Genomic DNA, 19,731 nt, shown 5'->3' with positions numbered 1-19,731 from the left:
CACACTGGTTCTCGCAATAAAGGGTGGTTCCTAACAGATTCTTCTCCTATATATATACTAGTGGAAAATCCGCGCGTTGCGGCGGAGCCAACGATATGTGACGGAAAAAAATGCACATGATATAGTGACCCTTTTTGTCAGTAAATAACTTTAACATGCATACAAATAACTTCTCTAATGAAGTGGTCATTCATTGAAGTCTAGAAGTCTTTATGCAAAGTAGAATAAATTATCAGTGTTATCTATTTTAGGAATTTTACAAGAACAAGGTTTGTTCCAAGTTAGAATAAACGAAGAGACTACTACAACTTAATAAAAGCCTTCGACATGCCACACCATTTTGACTTCTACCATTGAACATAATGTCATATCTCGGAGACAGAAAACTAAGATAGGTGAAGGCTCTCTTTGCAAAGCAACATGTATACAAAGAAACAAAAAAGCTACAGAATATACAAATTGTTAATTTGGAGTAAATTGTTAACTTTGTTCCTACCATACACGGTTTCATTCACTCTATGACCACCACCATTGAAGCTGGAACCACCAGCACCAGAACTCGGGGTACCCCAAATCGCACCAACCAAACTAACTTGCCCATATCAACTTCTTCGAATTCTGTCACTAACCAATTAGATTAAAAAAGTGCAAACCCTGAAAAAGATTCGTGATTTATTATGGGAAAAGAAAATAAAGATGAAAATAGCCTACCTGCCCCACCCATCTTGCCATTTCTAGCAATACTCATATGCCAGTATAATGAAAATAACTCATTGTAACCTCCTAATCTTCACTTAATGTTTATTTAGTACCCTAAATAGAAAGACTAAAAGATGTCTAACCACTAAACCCCATGGTTAAAATATATACCAAAACTGAACTCATTTTGACTCGTTATCAAAAACTGTAGTTAATTAAAAAAACAACAAATTATCATAAAGAATGCCAAAATCAAAAGAAAACAAAGTATAACAAGAATGGATTATCAAATTAACGAAAATATTGGCACAACAACTTTGGCCAAAATCAGAACAGAACAAATTATCACAATAACATATTATCAAACTAGGGACAGATTATCACAACAACTTAGGATAAAATCATAACATAATAGATTATCACAACTCGAGCTTCTTGTAAATAAATTTTCCTTGTGCTTAAAGGGGAAATGACCAGAGTTGAACGATGACTCATTTCCATTAAATACAAGACTTGCCAGCGTGTTGAAACATAATTTTTACACGGATTCGAGATGACGAGCAATAACCTAAAAGAAAAAGCAAAGCACGACCCTTGTTTCAATGGGATGTGGGTTAATTGTTTAAAATATGACAGCGACACCGCCACCTAGGGTTCCCGAATGAAATCTGGCAACCACGGACAAAAACTACATTGATCGATTTAACAAGGTTTAGATTGTCTTACCAGGTTGCAAGCTTGATCGATTTACTTGAAGCGTCATGTCTCCGATTTCCATGGATGATGGTGCCATTCAACCCTCGGTTAATCTATCACCTGATCTTCTTGTGTGTAAATTAATTTTAATGTCATAAAAATTTGAAAAACTTGATAACCATGAGCGGGTTTTTTAAAATCTCAAGCACCAAAAACCAAAGGTAGCCATTCTGGTTCGGTTTGTTAGTTTTGTTCGCCCGGATTGTATGAATAGAGGGCTCACCAAGTTCATATTCTTTAGCCGCCACCTTGGCTGCAATATGCGTAGAAATCTTGCAAGTGTTGGTGAACGATGGGTATATTAGCCCTTTGTTAAAATGCTCATGTGTAACCTGTTCAGCCAGAGGTAGTTTGGCTGTTCTATTGAACACAGAAATAAAATAATCACTATTAGATTGCATAATAATAATGTAAAGAGTATAATTTAATACTGATGAATAGGCGATAAAAAACCCACCCGCCTTTTTATGTTATTATATCTATCTATATGCACATACTTGCTGATGATGAAACAGACATATGTACTCGCTTGTGACGAAACTGATGAACTCACAAACTGATGGCTTATGTTAGCTCCTATCCTGCTCCCCGATGTTGGAATTCGAGTGTTCACGACCGCTTTCTTGACTCCCACCGGCCGGACTCCCTGGAACACCTTGGTTATCAATGTTTTGAATTAAAATTGAGCAAATGAATTCCGAACATCCAAAAACTTGGTCCAGGCATGTACACGACCTGAAAACGAATAAATGCTTGTCAATACAAACTATAAAGGGACAATTGATTCTTGAACTACAACGACCTATTTTCTATTTTGACAGATGCCTATTTTCTATTTTTTTTAATATTTTGTTGATTAATGTAGGGTACCCCCAGCCGTTCTCTTTCCCTTTCCCGTTTTTCATGTTCCTTCCTACGCTCTCGTTCCCGCTCCTGTTCCCGTTCTCGTTCCTGTTGTCGTTCACGCGAGCGGTCCCGTTCTCTTTCACGTTCTCGTTCTCTTTCTCGTTCACGTAGTATCTCCCTATGACGATCTTCCTCTCTTCGTTCGAGTTTCCGAGCATATGCCACATCATCTTTATGGTCATCAAGCCGACGGTCCCGCACTTAGGTTTGCAACCATTAAATAGCTAAAACCGAACCGTTAAAACCAATGCATCAAATATTAAAAATATAAATAAAAAAAATAAATTGAATACTTCCACCACTCCCAAATGTTGAAATTCAACTTCAAATTGAACAAAGTGAAACAAACAGCACACACCGACTCAATAATAGTTTACAATTATAAGAAATCCAAACACTTATTTCATCTAATAATGAAATTCATTCACATCAGATGTAGGGTTTGTTACCGTTGCGTAAAACTGCTGCCATTAGGAATCAGTATCTATCTAGCTCAACCTCTTTCTTGTTTGTATGACTTCAGCAGATCTTGAAACGCCATTGATGAAAGCTTAAAGGAATTATCGTTGTTTGTGTTGGTGAGGAGGTAGAATCTTTGATACAACAACCACTGATGCAAGAAATTTTTGACACACCCAGATGCCAATTGATGATAAACTTTAAGAAATTCAACAAATAATATTCAAAATTCAGATAAAGTTACAAACTTTGACACAATAACCACTTATGAAAGAAAATCTTGACATACCCACATGCCAGAATATGAAGAACTTGCAAAAAATCACTAAAATTACTCAAACAACATACAACTAACAAAAATAATTCACATAACATCACTTAAAAATATGTTTTTTCACTTGAAAAACTAAAAAAGAATGGAACTTTACCAATAATCTGATTGGGATCTTTGAAGGGGTTGTTGATTTTATTTTATTGGGATCTTTGAAATTTTTTAACTTCAATAAAGGGGCTTAGTGAGGTGGGGAAGCTGCGCGTAGTCACTGCCGCGGAAACCTGGACCTGCAAGGGGGATTTGAGAGGATGATTTAATGGGGGTTATGCAGGCTCTTCAGTCGTGATTGAATGAAATTGGACGTTTTGTGTGCTTGACATTCACTCTTCCGATTGATTGTGAGGGACGTCTAGGTTTCCTGAGGGCAAAGAAGTAATGGATTTGGGGGTTATATTTGGAAGAAATGTAAAAAATCATTGAAACCTAGGTGAAGGGGGGCATATTTGGAAGCTTGTGATGAAACTCACGAAAAATGCAATGAATCTTAATATTAGGGGGTAAAATTACATCTTCGTCCTAAGGAGATGTATTATATAGTATTATAGATTTTTTTTAACACAACCCATAACCCGAAGACGGCCCGGGTTCCGGCAAAATACTTTTATAGATATAGACTTTTTTAACACAACCCATAACCCGTGAAGCGCACGGGTATATAATCTAGTTTTATATATATATATATATATATATATTGTAGGTCCCCTTGATGTGTATGGATCTTCACAGAATCGTCTTTCCAATCAAGAGTGCGGAATCCTCTTGATCAGAATAAAGCAGAAAACGTGTAGAAACTGAAACAGCAAAGCACTTTCAAACCTGGTTTTCTATTGATTATCAAACTCAAAGTATTACAATAAATCAAAACCCTAACCACCAGAATTTCGTCCAAACCCTAGAGTAATCACGAAATTCTATCTCTCCAAGTACTGTTTTGGCTGATTAACTGATTAACCTAAACCCTAATGTCTAACCTTGTTTATATACCACAAGGTTTACAAGTGGGCTAGGTCAAACATCATGGGCTGCGAATTGGACAGGCCCAATTCGCCCCCCATCACCCAATTCTTTGGGTTTAGTTAGCCCAAACATTACAACTAACTATTACAAAGCTAAACCCGCTAACTGTTTATCGTTTAACTAATTACAAGATATCCAAAGACCAAATCTAAGCTGTTGTCACAAACATGCACCAACAAACTCCCCCTTGACAATAGCTTCATAAAAACTTTGTCTTCAGTCAAAACTTTGTCTTTAGTCTTCTTGCAATCTTCAAGTAATCTTGCACTGTCTTTGGTCTTTGGATAGCTTCAGCTTCAATAGCTTCTGTCAGCAACAGACTCCCCCTAAGCTGATGCATCCAATCACCAAATCTTCAACACGTTAGCGTTTGAGTAAACTCCAGTTTAGCATTTGCACAGCAATCTTCAAACTCTTCAATCTTTGTCTGCAATATAGAAAGGAGGTTCTACCATGCATCCAATCAAACTCTCATCTTCACACTTCACAGCAACTTCTCAGCAACATACCGCTTCAATCTGTGTACTATAAAACAAACACCTCGAGAAACCATAAGAATTTTTCAACATAAGTTAAATAAATTATTATTTTTCAAGAGATAGTTAAATTGTATCACAGATTAAGCATTTTCAACTTATCATCACCAACACGCAAAACTTTTGTCCAACACAGAAGATCCTGCCTGATTGAAAATTTTGAAGTCACTTTCTAACACCGTCCCCCCCTATCAGTAACAAGTCCTCCAAGAATAACAGTTTTCCGTACGTTAAGAATTTTAAACAGAAAAAGACATTATTTTTGGTTTTTTATATTTTCTGAAAGCAAGTAAATACAAAAGCAATAAACACTCTATTTTTGTGAGAATCACTGGTAAGAAGATCATATCAGCCCAAGCAAACTGTTTCACACAATCATATAATTCTTTATTTAATTTTCAATGAAAAGCAGTTCAAGACGATTACCAGTATGTTTGTCCACCTAAACAAAATGCATGAACATTTCAAGTACCATTACCGTATGATACATTAAGGTAATTTTAATTACTGAAATACCAGCATGTCCCACTTCAGAATATACCCCCGCGATCAAGGTATGCACAAAGATTCATCGTAGTAGGTGAGTATACTGAATTCATCCTTTAAGATATCATGACGGTGTCTAGATCTGCATATAATATGTGTTATCATGTTTTGATTGCTTAACAATGAACACCCAAATAAATACTAATCAAATCCTGGAAATATAAACAGCACACTCTATCATGCAAGTATCTTCCCTACCACATATTTCACAAGTCCAATCCAGATTTCTGAAATCTTAACTGGGAATAGGTTGAGAAGAGAACAGAATAGATCTTTAGTAGAGATGGTATAATATACAGATCAAATGAGATTTTCTCAGTTTGATATAGGTTTCTTGGGTTTCTTTTGGGCACTTGAGGGCCTCTTTCGGGTGTATTAGATCTATAGCGTGACAACGCACAGCTAGGTCAGCATGTATCTGGATGCAGCAGAAGCTGTCGTTGCCTAGCACCTCCAGGTCAGCATATATCTGGATGCAGCAGAGGAGGTACACGACTTTTGTCAGAGAAGATTTCAGAATCAGATCAAAATTGTGTGTATCGGGAAATATACAGACATTCAAATAGAAATGAGCTAATTCCAAGTGACTATCTTTCCTGGGGTCATGTACAATTTTAGTTCTAACAGACAGACAGCCAAGATATCCCTAGATGAAATAACAGTATAAAGACCCAAAACTTCAGATTTTGGCAATCTATCAACGCAAGAATTAAGGTCATTAAACCATACACCACTAATGTGTTCCCCACTCATATTCAGTTCATTTAAGTTTATATCACATTGGTAAGTTGATTATTTCATGCTTTTGCCTACTGGTACATCATATGATGAAGCTGCTATCACACTTAATCAATTTATGGTTCAATTTCAGTGTGACAGTCTAACTTGCTGATGTACTATCATTTCTCCTTTTTCACACAGTGATAACTCATTTTTGATTGCTCAATTTTTTTATGTTTTTGATTTTTCAATTTTTTTATTTTTGATTTTTAAGAAAAACAGTAAACTATTTACAAAAATTCTTATGAAAAACCAGTTATTCAGGATTCCTCATCCCGTTGAGTTCAACTAAGTGTTCAAAGCGAGCCCTGTCAAATGCTTTAGTATAAAGATCTGCCAGGTTATCTTCTGTGTCGACTCAGCACTTCGAACTTCAATTTAAATCATTTAAAAAAATATATCAACAATCTCACACCCCCTTCATGTGCCTGAAGCAGCCAATATCAACATAAGTTGATACTCCTCCTTAGCAGCTCCTGCACACACCAACTTAAGAAATTAGTTAGATTGGGGGACCCAAGCCTTAATGGTCTTGGGTCGTCCAAATTCACCAACTACCGGAACATCCATCCAATATCCATTACTCCTAACAGGAGTCTTGGATCTTAGACCTGTTGGAATCTGATTTTTTTCCACTAGGTCTTTGGTCCTGAGGGTTCCTATATACATTTGGACAATTTGACCTTTGGAAATTTTGATTTTGAAACCTTGAGTTTTGATTCCAAGAAGCTTGATTATTACAATTTCTAAAGCCATTGTTATAAAAAGTTCGACCACCATTATTTTGGTATCGATTTTGATATTGACATTGACTTCTGAAATTAATAGAATTAAAGTTGTTCATTCTAGGTGAACTGCTTCTAGGTCTCTGATATCTGCCTGGTAGAGATCTAGGCTGAAATCTAGGTTGATTTCTCTGAAAACGTAGAACTTGTGGAGTTCCTGTTCCAGCCTTATCTACACCAGCAGCAACATTTTCTGGTTGCTTAGGAGCAGATTTCTTTGGAGAATTTGAACCTTTCTCCTCACTATCACCACTCTTCACTGGTAATTTCCCTCTCTGTTTGTCACTCATTTGTGCTTCACCATTTTTGTTAGGACAGCAGCTAGCTACATGTCCCTTTGCATGACACCTGAAGCACGATCTCCTTTTCAAAGACTTCTTAGCAGGAGTCTCTGAGGTAGATCCCTTATCCGATGGTGATGATCCCTTGGAAGAATTTTGTTCAGTTTGCTTTGATTCAGATTTTTCTTTGTTTTTATTCTTAGCAAACTCTATATTTGATTCTTTTTCAATAACAGCAGTTTCATTTTTCATATCACTACCTTGAACAAAATTAATCTTTTTAACAAAAGTTTGAATTTTGCTCTTAGGAGGTGAATTTTTCTTTTTCAAAAATTCCCTGTTATTGTTCTTCCTAGCATCACCATTCTCAGACCCTTCACCTTGACTTGATGTCGATCCGAAACTACTTGGTGCAGTTGACATATGGGCTGCTAGCTCATCTTCATCAAGGAGGAAAGAATAGTCATGACTAAGAGGAGGTGGGACTTCATTATATCCCACACTAGTCTTGTCATTACTCTTCTTTAACCCACCCATCATGTGTTTCATAACAAAAGACGAATCTCTGAATTGACTTAATTTCTGTTCAAGTTCAATAATTTTGAGTTGTGCATCTGACAACTCTTTGCATTTTTCAGAAATCTCTTTTGTTTTCTCAGCCATCATTTCGTGAGCTAAATCTATGACTTGAAGTTTTTCATTTAGTTTGCAGGTTAAAGAATCAATTTCAGTTTCATAACCTTTAATTTTCTTCAAGTATAGAGATTCATTTCTTTTAGCGAAAAAATTTGACTCTTTTATGCTAGACATCTCGCTCACCAGACTTTGGTTTTCTGCAGACAACCTGTCAACTTCACCCTGTAGTTCACGACACCTCAAACACACAGAATTAGATTGTACCTTTTTCTCATGAACTTTTGTAGTTTCATCAGCAACAACCTTTTCAGCTTCACTCTCCTTCTCTATTTCAGCATCCACTTTTGCTTCAGCATTCTCCACTTGAGATTCAGCATCACTCACAGTAGTTTCAGCCTCATCAACTGGCACTATTTCTGCCATGGATGCCTGAGTGACACTCTCATTTCCCTGATATCGCTTTTGTAATGCATCCCACATATCCTTTGAATTTGTGTACTTTGTAAAGGTATGTTTGATGCTATCAGGTAATGATGTCTTAATTGCAGCTAAAGCTCTCTTTTCAGCATTAACCATAAGTTTCTCAGATTCATCCATCTTATCATAAGAGATCACTTTCACTCTTCCTTCAACATGACGTGTAGGAGCAACATATCCATCTATCATACAAGTCCACATCCTTTCATCTTGAGATTTAATGAAGGATATGAAGCTGTTTTTCCAAGTAAGATAGTTCTCCACCTTCATCATCTTAGGAGCATTCAAGTTGGCCATGTTCGACATTTTAAACGTGACAGACTGACAAACCGTACACAATATCTCCGAAAACAGTGGTTACCAAATTACACCTTTAGAATCGTCTCGAAAAGACGAATCCAATGATATATAATGTCAAAAACTGATTTCGGGATTTTCCAGAGTCTTTTTTTTTGTCCTAAAAATCCAAGGAATCTAACGGCGCAAATGGTTCTGTCAAACGAGCTACGGGTCAATTTCTATTTGCAAAACACTCAAATTTTTCTGACGCTTGCCAACGAAAATTCCACCCCTTAATTATGCTGATAAATTCGCTGTATGCTGTTAATTTCGCTGGGAAGACGCCTGCTAATTTCGCTGGTTATGCTGTTAAATTCGCTGGTTATGCTGTTAAGTTCGCTGGGTCACTTAAATTTGCTGGTAATTATGCTGTCAGGTTCGCCAGTCAATTTCGCCATTACAACGATTGGTAAAATCGCTGAAACCGTGATAATTTCGCTGTGGAAAATTACACGATTACCAAAGTCGCCTTTGGATTTAAGTTCGCCGGTCACCGAGATATTGGGTCTCAAATTCGCTGATCAGTCAGCAAATTTGTTAAATTTGCTAATGTTGCAAATTCGCTGGTCAGAAAAAAATGGAAACTTAATCTGTTTCAAATTTCTGAGATTTTCCAAGATTTCGTAACAATTTCCTGGAAAATCGAAACAGCAAATCAGTCCAATTTTTCGAAAATTATGAAGAACACGAAGAACAATCTTCGAATCTTCAAATCTGTTCAGCCGAATTTGTCAACCAAACAACCCGAACAATCCTGAAAACCTGCAAATCAGCAAAACTAAGAACACAGTAAGATCAAAACAGCCACAAATTCGAAAATTTTATCAAACCAAAACACACAAATTTCGAGAATTTTAAAAACCCTAATTTTCAGTTTCAAAAATTTTCGAAAAACTTCCTGTTTCTGCAGCAAACAATTCTGAACTGAGCTTCTTCAAGAGCCTAACGCTCTGATACCAATTGTAGGTCCCCTTGATGTGTATGGATCTTCACAGAATCGTCTTTCCAATCAAGAGTGCGGAATCCTCTTCTAGAATAAAGCAGAAAACGTGTAGAAACTGAAACAGCAAAGCACTTTCAAACCTGGTTTTCTATTGATTATCAAACTCAAAGTATTACAATCAATCAAAACCCTAACCACCAGAATTTCGTCCAAACCCTAGAGTAATCACGAAATTCTATCTCTCCAAGTACTGTTTTGGCTGATTAACTGATTAACCTAAACCCTAATGTCTAACCTTGTTTATATACCACAAGGTTTACAAGTGGGCTAGGTCAAACATCATGGGCTGCGAATTGGACAGGCCCAATTCGCCCCCCATCACCCAATTCTTTGGGTTTAGTTAGCCCAAACATTACAACTAACAATTACAAAGCTAAACCCGCTAACTGTTTATCGTTTAACTAATTACAAGATATCCAAAGACCAAATCTAAGTTGTTGTCATAAACATGCACCAGCATATATATATATATATATATATATATATATATATATATATATATATATATATATATATATATATATATATATATATATATATAGGGAGCCGCTAAAATAGAAACCACCTCCAGTTGTAAGAACCATGAGAACCACTTTCAACCAATCAAATTATGCCAACTAAAAGGGTCTTTTGGTCTTTTACCCTAATTGTCTAATCTCTCATTCTCTCTCTTCATTATTAATGCCACCAGAAATGTCTAATCTCTGTCCTCTTTTTATATCTCCCCCTTCTCTTTCACTTTTTCAAATTGTAGAGTCATCTTCTTCACTATTTCAAAAAGTGTGACCAGGAGCAGGCAACCGGTGCCGGCCGGCCACCGTTGTGGCCTTGCTTTCCAGCGGCAATCACACACCCGACCCCCTTCATCTCATGTCTCCGCTACACACACACCACACCCACACCCACACCCACACCTTGGTTTATCCCGGTTTCTCTCTCTCCGGCCTCCCTTCCTCTCTGCCATCGCCGCCACCCCACAGCTACCCCTCCGCCGCCTCATCCGTCACAAAGATCTGCATATTCGCCGGTGCGAAACCTTTGATGGAATACCCCTCTCTCCTCCTTGTTAGATGTTGTCGGTAAGATTTTCTTGCAGCAATCAGCGTCATAAGAGTTGCTGAACAAAACCTCTTTGCTGATTTCTATTAAGAGTCATTGTGTTAAACAAATCTGAGGGTTATGGGAACTAGGGTTTTGGGTTGGATCGTATGTTGGTGGTGATGTTTGGCAGCGGTGGGGGTTTTTTGGGTGGTGTGGAGCAGAGGTGGGTGACCGTGGGAGACTCTGTGATGCAAGGTATTTTGAATTTATTGTTGTTCCGCAGTTGAATCTTTGATCTTTGATGTCTTGCTGGTGCTTTTTTGAATCTTTGATGATAGGTTTTTGATTTTTTGGCACTTGATATGTGTTTCTCTCTCTATGAAAAATGGTGGGTGTTTGATATGTGTTCTTGATTCTATGGAGATTTTGAACAGTAAACTATGTGGGTGTTTGATTTGTGTTCTTTGAATTTGTGGGTTTTGATACGATCGATTGGGTGGTGATGATGCAAAAAAAAAAACCAAAGATTTTGATGACGATGGCGCGGCAAGGACGGCGGAGGGTAGGTTTTTTGAACCAGCAACCCCTCTTTTGCAGCCTTTTGATTATCGGATAATCTGAGCCAAACCCCTTTTTTTCGATATACACTTTGTTTTGATGTTGTTAGTTTTTTAACTTTTTCCCCCAAGTCGATGATGATAACAGTATATCTCAGACACCTCCCGAGTTTGCGATTTCTGGGTGCGTTCGTTTTTGCCTAAAAAAGTTTTTGTAAAAAAAATGTTAAACGGTAAACTTTTTAACGTAAACCGTAAACTTTTAACGTAAAAACGTAAAACGTAAAAAGTTTTACGTAAAACGTAAAATGTAAAACGTAAAACCTAAAAAGTTTTATATTTTAGCGTAAAACGTAAAAACGTAAAACGTAAAAAGTTTAAAAAGTTTAACGTAAAACGTAAAAAGTGTACAAAAAGGGCGCGTGAAAAAAACGGCGCGTTAAAACGGCGTGTAAAAAGCGTGTAAAAAATCGGCGCGTTAAAAAACGTGGAAAAAACGGCGCGTTAAAAAAACGACGTTTGAAAAAACGGCGCGTAAAAAACGTGTAAAAACACGGCGCGTTAAAAAACGTCGAAAAAACGGCGCGTAAAAAACGTGTAAAAAACGGCGCGTTAAAAAATGTGAAAAAATCGGCGCGTTAAAAAACGTGTAAAAAACTGCGCATTAAAAAAACGCCGATTGAGAAAAACGGCGCCTTAAAAAAATGGCGCATTAAAAAACCCGGTGTGCAAAAACCGGCGCGTAAAAGTTTTTGTCTTGTTCAAAAAATTCGAATTTAAAAATGCTTTTCATAAAAAAATTCTTTTAAAAAAATGAAAAGTAATATAATAAAACAAAAAAGTAATAAAAAATCAATAAAGACAAAAAGACAAAATAGAGTAATTTTACTATACTACCCTTTTGGATTATAATATTAAAGACATAATAAGACAAAATGTATTTAATATTAATTTTAGTTACTTTAAATCTCATCCATCCATCTCCTTGATCTAAAGGCTAGAAAGTGGTTCTCATGGTTCTTACAACTGGAGGTGGTTCTCATTTTAGCGGTCCCCATATTTGTAACATGTGTTACACCAAAACTTGTTTATTTTTTTAAAAAATATCTGCTCGGTGCTTTTTTGATTTTTTTTGCCCAAAACCCTTAAAAACATGTATATAACATGTGTAAATTTTTTCAAAAAAAAAAAACATCGGGAGCTTTGAGTTTCCCGGGTTTTCTAAATTAAAGTGGGTTTTCTATACATCCTTCCCGTATATATATATATATATATATATATATATATATATATATATATATATATATATATATATATATATATATATATATATATATATATATATGGGATGGTTCAAATGAAAACCACTTTTATTGTGTAAACTTGAAAAACTAACTAAAAAAAGCCTAAAAAAACCTAAAAAACATACAAAATTTTTTTTTTTAATTTTTTTAGAAAAATCGCTACTTTTTATATATGGAAAAAAAATTTCAAAAAAAAAAAAAAAAATTTTTTTTGGTTGTACTGCACATGTGCACTAATACGGAAAGCCTAAACCACTTAAGCCACCCCCCACCGACACCCCCCAAAAACCTAAACCCCCCACCCCCCCCCCCCAAAAAAAACCTAAATTCACCCTCCCACCAAAAGCCTAACCCCCCCCCCCCAAAAAAAAACCTAAACCCCCCACCCCCCACCCTCCCGAAAACCTAAAACTAAACCCTAAACATAAACCCGAAAAAAACCTAACCCCCCCACCTCCACCCCCCAAAAACCTAAACCCCCATCCCCCCCACACCCAAAAACCTAATCCTAATCCTAAACCTCCAAAAAAACTAACCCTAAAAGCTAAACTAGAATCAAAAAACTAATTTTAAGCATGTAATGCACATTGTAGTACATGTTATATTGCACATGTGCACTACTATAATAATAGTATTGAAAACAAGACGACACCATAAATCTTTTTTTATGTCATAAAAAATATGCTCGAATATACTTGAATGAAAGATAAGAAAATTTGTGATCTTATGGTGCCATTTTTGTTTTAAAATGATAACGTATGGAGAAATGGGAAATGTTTGAAAAGTTATATATTTTTTGTTCCAATTTTACCCCTCCTTCATTAAAAGTCTTCCCTCCCTCCATTTTAGTGGGTTTTAGTTAGTTTTCTAGTTTTTACAATAACTATTGGTTTTCATTTGAACCTTTCCCTATATATATATATATATATATATATATATATATATATATATATATATATATATATATATATATACAGGGGACCGTTAAAATGAAAACCACCTCCAGTTGTAAGAACCATGAGAACCACTTTCAAGCCATAAGATCAAGTAGATAGATGGATGAGATTTAAAGTAACTAAAATTAATATTAAATAGATTTTGTCTTATTATGTCTTTAATATTTTAATTCAAAAGGGTAGTATAGTAAAATTACTCTATTTTGTCTTTTTGTCTTTATTGATTTTTTATTACTTTTTTGTTTTATTATATTACTTTTCATTTTTTTAAAAGAATTTTTTTATGAAAAGCATTTTTAAATTCGAATTTTTTGAACAAGACAAAAACTTTTACGCGCCGGTTTTTGCACACCGGGTTTTTTAATGCGCCATTTTTTTAAGGCGCCGTTTTTCTCAATCGGCGTTTTTTTAATGCGCAGTTTTTTACACGTTTTTTAACGCGCCGATTTTTTCACATTTTTTAACGCGCCGTTTTTTACACGTTTTTTACGCGCCGTTTTTTCGACGTTTTTTAACGCGCCGTTTTTTACACGTTTTTTACGCGCCGTTTTTTCAAACGTCGTTTTTTTAACGCGCCGTTTTTTCCACGTTTTTTAACGCGCCGATTTTTTACACGCTTTTTACACGCCGTTTTAACGCGCCGTTTTTTTCACGCGCCCTTTTTGTACACTTTTTACGTTTTACGTTAAACTTTTTAAACTTTTTACGTTTTAAGTTTTACGTTAAACTTTTTACGTTTTACGTTTTTACGTTTTACGCTAAAATATAAAACTTTTTAGGTTTTACGTTTTACATTTTACGTTTTACGTAAAACTTTTTACGTTTTACGTTTTTACGTTAAAAGTTTACGGTTTACGTTAAAAAGTTTACCGTTTAACATTTTTTTTACAAAAACTTTTTTAGGCAAAAACGAACGCACCCAGAAATCGCAAACTCGGGAGGTGTCTGAGATATACTGTTATCATCATCGACTTGGGGGAAAAAGTTAAAAAACTAACAACATCAAAACAAAGTGTATATCGAAAAAAAGGGGTTTGGCTCAGATTATCCGATAATCAAAAGGCTGCAAAAGAGGGGTTGCTGGTTCAAAAAACCTACCCTCCGCCGTCCTTGCCGCGCCATCGTCATCAAAATCTTTGGTTTTTTTTTTTTGCATCATCACCACCCAATCGATCGTATCAAAACCCACAAATTCAAAGAACACAAATCAAACACCCACATAGTTTACTGTTCAAAATCTCCATAGAATCAAGAACACATATCAAACACCCACCATTTTTCATAGAGAGAGAAACACATATCAAGTACCATTTTTCTATAGATACTTACATTATATATATATATATATATATATATATATATATATATGTATAGGGGACCGCTAAAATAAAAACCACCACCAGTTGTAAGAACCTTGAGAACCACTTTCAACCAATCAAATTATGCCAACTAAAAGGGTGTTTTGGTCTTTTACCCCAATTGTCTAATCTCTCATTCTCTCTCTTCATTATTAATGCCACCAGAAATGTCTAATCTCGGTCCTCTTTTTATATCTCTCCCTTCTCTTTCACTTTTTCAAATTGTAGAGTCATCTTCTTCACTTCTTCACTATTTCAAAAACTGTGACCAGGAGCAGGCAACCGGTGCCGGCCGGCCACTGTTGTGGCCTCGTTTTCAGCGGCAATCACACACCCGACCCCCTTCATCTCATGTCTCCGGTACACACACACCACACCCACACCCACACCTTGGTTTATCCCGGTTTCTCTCTCTCCGGCCTCCCTTCCTCTCTGCTGTCGTCGCCACCCCACAGCTACCCCTCCGCCACTGCATCCGTTACAAAGATCTGCATATTCGCCGGTGTTTCGCCGGTGCGAAACCTTTGATGGAATACCCCTCTCTCCTCCTTGTTAGATGTTGCCGGTAAGATTTTCTTGCAGCAATCGGCGTCATAAGAGTTGCTGAACAAAACCCCTTTGCTGATTTCTATTAAGAGTCATTGTGTTAAACAAATCTGAGGGTTATGGGAACTAGGGTTTTGGGTTGGATCGTGTGTTGGTGGTGATGTTTGGCAGCGGTGGGGGTTTTTTGGGTGGTGTGGGGCAGAGGTGGGTGACCGTGGGAGACTCTGTGATGCAAGGTATTTTGAATTTATTGTTGTTCCGCAGTTGAATCTTTGATCTTTGATGTCTTGCTGGTGCTTTTTTGAATCTTTGATGATAGGTTTTTGATTTTTTGGCAGTTGATATGTGTTTCTCTCTCTATGAAAAATGGTGGGTGTTTGATATGTGTTCTTGATTCTATGGAGATTTTGAACAGTAAACTATGTGGGTGTTTGATTTGTGTTCTTTGAATTTGTGGGTTTTGATACAATCGATTGAGTGGCGATGATGCGAAAAAAAAAAACTAAAGATTTTGATGACGATGGCGCGGCAAGGACGGCGGAGGGTAGGTTTTTTGAACCAGCAACTCCACTTTTGCAGCCTTTTGATTATCGGATAATCTGAGCCAAACCCCGTTTTTTTTTCGATATACACTTTGTTTTGATGTTGTTAGTTTTTTTAACTTTTTCCCCCAAGTTGATGATGATAACAGTATATCTCAGACACCTCCCGAGTTTGCGATTTCTGGGTGCGTTCGTTTTTGCCTAAAAAAGTTTTTGTAAAAAAAAAGTTAAACGGTAAACTTTTTAACGTAAACCGTAAACTTTTTAACGTTAAAACGTAAAACGTAAAAAGTTTTACGTAAAACGTAAAATGTAAAACGTAAAACGTAAAAAGTTTTACGTAAAACGTAAAAATTTTAGCGTAAAACGTAAAAACTTTTACGTAAAACGTAAAAAGTTTAACGTAAAACTTAAAACGTAAAAAGTTTAAAAATTTTAACGTAAAACGTAAAAAGTGTACAAAAAGGGCGCGTGAAAAAAACGGCGCGTTAAAACGGCGTGTAAAAAGCGTGTAAAAAATCGGCGCGTTAAAAAACGTGGAAAAAACGGCGCGTTAAAAAACGACGTTTGAAAAAACGGCGCGTAAAAAACGTGTAAAAAAACGGCGCGTAAAAAACGTGTAAAAAATGGCGCGTTAAAAAATGTGAAAAAATCGGCGCGTTAAAAAACGTGTAAAAAACTGCGCATTAAAAAAACGCCGATTGAGAAAAACGGCGCCTTAAAAAAACGGCGCATTAAAAAACCCGGTGTGCAAAAACCGGCGCATAAAAGTTTTTGTGTAACACATGTTACATTCATCTGACATATTTGTAACATGTGTTACACCAAAACTTGTTTATTTTTTTAAAAAATATCTGCTCGGTGCTTTTTTGATTTTTTGCCCAAAACCCTTAAAAACATGTATATAACATGTGTAAATTTTTTCAAGAAAAAAAACATCGGGAGCTTTGAGTTTCCCGGGTTTTCTAAATTAAAGTGGGTTTTCTATAGATACTTACAGTATATATATATATATATATATATATATATATATATATATATATATATATATATATATATATATATATATATATATATATATATAGGGGACCGCTAAAATGAGAACCACCTCCAGTTGTAAGAACCATGAGAACCAATATCCACCAATCAGGTGTTGCCAACAAAAAGGGTATATCGGTCATTTACCCCAAATGTCTTATCCTATCTCTCTCCTCTGTCTTTTTTTTTTTAATTTTCTTGTCTCCTATCTCTTTCCTTTAAATAACTTGCAGACTTTAGGGATCTCTCATTCATTATCTCTCTCTCTCTCTTGCAGACTTTATCTTTCCAACCCCAAAACCCATCTTCCTTTAAATTAGTTGCAGTCTCTGCATATGTTCAACCGAAGTCGATGATGACGATGACTTAACCCACTATTAAATCACAACACAACACCCTCACTTTCCAGCGGAGCCGACGACTGCCGGCATTCCGATGACTCTCCGGCACCCCCTTTTCAAGCCGGAAAACGTTCACGCACACCCACACCCCCTCGTTCTGACAACCCTTGTTCTCTCTCTCAAAACCTGACCGGAGAACAGAAACGGAAGCTCCGTGAGATCACCACCGCCGCCATCGTCGCCGCTCCGATTGGGGGGTAGTGATCTCCGATTTGATGTTTGTGGTTGTTGGTTTCCCGATCTATGGTTGTTGGTGTCCCGATCTGTGATGTTGGTGCCCCGATCTATGATGTTGTGGTTGTTGGTGTCCCGATCTATGATGTTACGGTGGTGGTTTGGTCGGCGGCGGTGGTTCTAACAGCGGGTTAGTGGTGGCGGTTCGACGGTGGGTGGTGGCGGTTCAACGGCTGGGTGGTGGTGGTGGGTCGACGACAGGTGGGGGTTAGTTGATTTTTCTGATGATTCTTGGTTCAATGGCATTTTTGGTATGATCTGTGTTTGAATGATGTTCTTTTTGGGTTTGTTGTTTCTGCCATTTTTGTTGTTACTGCCATTTTTGTTAGATAAAAAAAACGGACGATGTTCTTGATTTTTCTGATGATTCTATATGGGTGTTAGATCTTTGTTTGAATGATGTTCTTTTTGGGTTTGTTGTTACTGCCATTTTTGTTGCTACTGCCATTTTCGGATTTGTTTAAATCGGTTGAATCTGGTTGAATCTGGTGCCTTTTTGAATCGGCGGTGATGATAAGAAAAAACGGACGATGGCGCGGCAAGGACGGCGGAGGGTAGGTTTTTTAAACCTGCAACCCCTCTTTTGCAGCCTTTTGATTATCCGTTAATCTGAGCCAAACCCTTTTTTTTTCGAGATACACTTTTGTTTTTTTGGTGTTGTTGGTTTTTATATTCTTTTCCCCCTTCGATGACGATAGAAATATATCCGAGACACCTACCGACTTTGCGATTTATGGGTACCTTCGTCTTTGCGTAAACAAGTTTTCGTGTAAAAAAGTTTTTGTGAAAAAAAAGTTTAACCGTAAACTTTTACGTATAACGTAAAAAGTTTATCGTAAAACTTAAAAAAGTAAAACGTAAAAAGTTTAACGTAAAACTTAAAACGTAAAAAGTTTTACATAAAACGTAAAATTTAAAAACATAAAAAGTAAAAAAATGTTGACGTAAAAAAACCGGTGCGTAAAACGTAAAAAAAAACGGCGCGTAAAACGTAAAAAACCGTTGCGTAAAACGTAAAAAAACCGGCGTGTTAAACGTAAAAAAACCGGCGTGTAAAACGTAAAAAAACCGGTGCGTAAAACGTAAAAAAACCGGCGCGTAAAACGTAAAAAAACGTTAACGTAAAAAATTAAACCGTAAATTTTTTAACGCAAACCGTAAACTTTTTTAACGTAAAACGTAAAAACGTGAAGCGTAAAAAGCTTTACGTAAAACCTAATTTTTTTTAGTAAAACGTAAAAAGTTTTACGTAAAACGTAAAAAACCGGCGCGTAAAACGTAAAAAAACGTTAACGTAAAAAACCGGCGCGTAAAACGTAAAAAACCGGCGCGTAAAATGTAAAAAACCGGCGCGTAAAACGTAAAAAACCGGCGCGTAAAACGTAAAAACGTTAACGCAAAACTTTTTTACGTTCCGGTAAAAAGGTAAAAAAACGTTAACGTAAAAAAACCGGCGCGTAAAACGTAAAAAACCGGCGCGTAAAATGAAAAAAACCGGCGCGTAAAACGTAAAAAACCGGCGCGTAAAATGAAAAAAACCGGCGCGTAAAACGTAAAAAACCGGCGCGTAAAACGTAAAAAACGTTAACGTAAAACTTTTTTACGTTTCGTAAAAAAAAGCTCGTAAAAAAACGCTCGTAAAAAACGGCGCGTTAAAAAAAACGGCATTAAAAAAACGGTTTGTTAAAAAAATCTTAATTTAAAGAAAGATTTTAATAAAAAAATTCTTTTAATAAAAATTATTATACAAATCTGAATTTAAATTATTGTTTAACATAAAATTCTGTTTTTTTAATATAAAGTAATTAATAAATAAGACAAAAAGGCAATTAAATACTAATATATATATAAAGACAAAATAGTGTAATTTTACTATACTACCCTTTTGGATTATAATATTAAAGACATAATAAGACAAAATCTATTTAATATTAATTTTAGTTACTTTAAATCTCATCCATCCATCTCCTTGATCTAAAGGCTAGAAAGTGGTTCTCTCAGTTCTTACAACTGGAGGTGGTTCTCATTTTAGCGGTCCCCTATATATATATATATATATATATATATATATATATATATATATATATATATATATATATAGGGGATCGCTAGAATGAAAACCACATCGAGTTGTAAGAACCGCGAGAACTACACCCCACGGAGGGGCGTTCGCCGCGATTTTTTTTTACAAGTAGATGTG

The 19,731-nt window shown here is 36.2% G+C and overlaps 1 long non-coding RNA gene across 8 annotated transcripts; it reads right to left on the bottom strand.

Moving 5' to 3' along the window:
• Positions 1-220: 220 nt before the first annotated feature.
• Positions 221-3,546, bottom strand: LOC110895515. 8 transcript variants are annotated; one of them, XR_004875018.1, is made up of 5 exons: positions 1,913-3,546; positions 1,679-1,815; positions 1,426-1,515; positions 712-1,267; positions 221-624 (listed from the first exon to the last, which is right to left on the bottom strand). It is a non-coding gene; the product is annotated as an uncharacterized LOC110895515 (long non-coding RNA). The 8 variants fall into 8 exon arrangements; XR_004875013.1 differs by having other exon boundaries at positions 1,426-1,815; positions 1,913-2,190; positions 2,811-3,546; XR_004875012.1 differs by having other exon boundaries at positions 1,426-1,815; positions 1,913-3,018; positions 3,249-3,546.
• Between the last annotated feature and the right edge of the window lie 16,185 nt (positions 3,547-19,731).

This window comes from Helianthus annuus, chromosome 12 (genome assembly GCF_002127325.2).
Source record: "Helianthus annuus cultivar XRQ/B chromosome 12, HanXRQr2.0-SUNRISE, whole genome shotgun sequence".
NCBI classification, from domain to species: Eukaryota; Viridiplantae; Streptophyta; class Magnoliopsida; order Asterales; family Asteraceae; genus Helianthus; species Helianthus annuus.
This window is presented reverse-complemented; position numbering and strand designations above follow the sequence as displayed.